We start from the raw sequence: 3636 nt of genomic DNA on the forward strand, positions 1-3636 counted from the left end.
TTTGATCCTTCCAATACAACGGCTTGGATCACCTTTTTTTTTATCTCAACGGTACTTTTAAATGTCGACAAGGGTTCTCTTTTCCTTTTTGACTTAAAATGTCATTGCGGCGGATTATGTTAAATTAATACTTGTGGAAATAATGATACACTATCGGTCAATACATACATTAACTAAAAAAAACTTTCCAAACTCAAAGGTTACCTTTTATACGTACTATCGGGTTATTACTAATTTAATTGTGAAACTAACGATACATCGTTCGCCAATACATTTGGATAGCTAGGAATGCTAGCTATAGAGCATGATGAAAGAGGACCAGCCATTTCCAACGTGGTTAAGTAGATCGTGTATGTGACCATTGATCCCTCCATCATAATCAATCATAATCAAGGAGAAGGTGTTGCTTCTGACCAAACCAGTTGCTCATTGGTCTTCGCCGGCTGAGGATTTTATGGAGGTTCATGTTCATCAAGTTTTGAGCAGTATACACATCACAAAGCCACGAGAGCTGGAGGTTGCGAGGACACGACGAAGCAGCTGGTTTGGGCTTAAGCCTTTTGTTATGAGCATGCATCAAATCCTTTGATGATGGAAGCTCTTAAGCCTCTTGTTATGAGCATGCATCAAATCCTTTGATGATGGAAGCTCTTAAGCCTCTTGTTATGAGCATGCATCAAATCCTTTGATGATGGAAGCTTTTATTGTGAGGGATGGTAGTGGGTTAGCATGTGATACGACCATGATACTCTGAAACACAACTATTGAAACCGACGCCTAAGAAGTTGTCAATATCTGGAAACAAAAAGGAGGGGGAGATAAAAAAAACTACTAGCATCCTTCATGAAGTTGATGAAATTGGTAAAGGTTTTCATAGCTTCCAGCTGGTTTACGTTGGAAGGGAAGCTAATGAACGTGCACATATTTTGTGCTATGAGAGCTAGAAGTTAAGCTATCAGATGAACGAAGGCATGCACTCTTCTTTTAGCAAAAATTAATCGTCATGTTAAGCTATCAGATGGACGCCAGCATGACAGTCCATGTAGTTATGCCGTCCTACTCCGGTCCAAGACGTGTCCGATGTACACGAGGCTAGTGAGACAGTAGCTACAAATGTGCTCTTTTTAAAAAAAATAGGGCAACCCCTATTCGCCACCAGCCGGTGGCAAACAGAGGCCGCGATATTCGCTGAACATTTTTTTTGATATACAATGCATATACGCTGAGCTTAATAAAAACACACATACGGAACAATTTTCTACATATATATGTATATACATATTATTTTCAGTGTCCCCGCAAAAAAAATATTATTTTCAGTGGTTTTTTAGCTCCGTAGAAAGCAACATCAGTTTCTTTTTAGGAAAACCGACTAAAGGCCAAAGAGAAAAAAAAACATAAAAAGCGCTCAAGGCAAAGTGGGCTGACGCATTCAAAATTTTCCAAGCCCCAAATGAAAAAAGAAAGGAAGAGAAAGCAAAGCCCAGACATCTCCCTCCCGTATTTCTTTGGGGCCACACTAGCAACGGCCCACAAGCCCAGCCGCTTCAGCGCGCACACCCGAGACCATCGACGCCCCGGTAGATCCAGACCGGCGGCGGCGCTTCCACGACTCCGGCGAGGCTGCCACCCCCTGTCTCGCTCTCCCTCCCGCCTCTCCGCTGCCGCTACGGGGTAGGGCTGCAAACGAGTCGAGCTCGAGCGAGTTGGAGTTGGCTCAACTCAACTTATATGAAAATTCGAGCGAGCTCAAACTAAGTGAAGCTCGTGATCGACCATAGAACATGACTCGTGCTCAGCTTGTAACGATCTCGAGTCGATCTCGAGTTAGTTTCGAGCTAAATGAGATGGTAAAAATTATAAACCTATGGATGAAAAACAAAAATATTAAGGTGAATATGTTGGGAACCTTTGCCACAAATATAGGATATTTAACACATAGTCGATCACGTGCCATAATTAGGCCTAAATCTTCTCTGCACTTATTTAAGTTTCCATGTTCCTTGGTAAATAAAATGGAGAAAAATTATGGACAACATATATGGTAATAAATTATCTTATTTCCGTTTAATATATGGCATGATTATTTAACATAATGATATTCTGTCGAGCTATCGAGCTAAAATCAAGCGAGGCTCAAGATCGGCTCGTTTCTCCGCCGAGTTACATAAAGTGTTCAAACTCAGCTTATTTCTTTTTGAGTCAATCTCGAGTCGAGTCAAAAAACGAGTCGATCTCGAGCGGCTCACAAGCCTCGAGCTTTTCTTGCAGCCCTACTCCTGGGTGAGGCCACCCCCCCTGTCTCGCTCTCCCTCCCGCCTCTCCGCTGCCGCTCCGGGGTGAGGCCACCCCTCCTGAAAGAAATATGCCCTAGAGGCAATAATAAAGTTATTATTTATTTCCTTATATCATGATAAATGTTTATTATTCATGCTAGAATTGTATTAACCGGAAACATAATACATGTGTGAATACATAGACAAACAGAGTGTCACTAGTATGCCTCTACTTGACTAGCTCGTTAATCAAAGATGGTTATGTTTCTTAACCATGGACAAAGAGTTATTATTTGATTAACGGGATCACATCATTAGGTGAATGATCTAATTGACATGACCCATTCCATTAGCTTAGCACCCGATCGTTTAGTATGTTGCTATTGCTTTCTTCATGACTTATACATGTTCCTATGACTATGAGATTATGCAACTCTCGTTTGCCGGAGGAACACTTTGTGTGCTACCAAACGTCACAACGTAACTGGGTGATTATAAAGGTGCTCTACAGGTGTCTCCAAAGGTACATGTTGGGTTGGCGTATTTTGAGATTAGGATTTGTCACTCCGATTGTCGGAGAGGTATCTCTGGGCCCTCTCGGTAATGCACATCACTTAAGCCTTGCAAGCATTGCAACTAATGAGTTAGTTGCGGGATGATGTATTACGGAACGAGTAAAGAGACTTGCCGGTAACGAGATTGAACTAGGTATTGGATACCGACGATCGAATCTCGGGCAAGTAACATACCGATGACAAAGGGAACAACGTATGTTGTTATGCGGTCTGACCGATAAAAGATCTTCGTAGAATATGTAGGAACCAATATGGGCATCCAGGTCCCGCTATTGGTTATTGACCGGAGACGTGTCTCGGTCATGTCTACATTGTTCTCGAACCCGTAGGGTCCGCACGCTTAAGGTTTCGATGACAGTTATATTATGAGTTTATGAGTTTTGATGTACCGAAGGAGTTCGGAGTCCCAGATGAGATCGGGGACATGACGAGGAGTCTCGAAATGGTCAAGATGTAAAGATCGATATATTGGACGACTATATTCGGACATCGGAAAGGTTTCGAGTGATTCGGGTATTTTTCGGGGTACCGAAGAGTTACGGGAATTCGCCGGGAGAAGTATTGGGCCTTATTGGGCCATACGGGAAAGAGAGAGGGGCTGCCTAGGGCAGGCCGCCCCCCCCCCCCCCAAGGCCTAGTCCGAATTGGACTAGGGGGAAGGGATGCGCCCCTTCCTTGTTTCCTACTCCTACTACATGGAAGGACTCCTAGTTGGACTAGGAAAGGGGGAATCCTACTCCCGGTGGGAGTAGGACTCCCCTAGGGCGCGCCATAGAGAGGGCCGG

Source organism: Triticum dicoccoides, chromosome 5A (assembly GCF_002162155.2).
Source record: "Triticum dicoccoides isolate Atlit2015 ecotype Zavitan chromosome 5A, WEW_v2.0, whole genome shotgun sequence".
NCBI classification, from domain to species: domain Eukaryota; kingdom Viridiplantae; phylum Streptophyta; class Magnoliopsida; order Poales; family Poaceae; genus Triticum; species Triticum dicoccoides.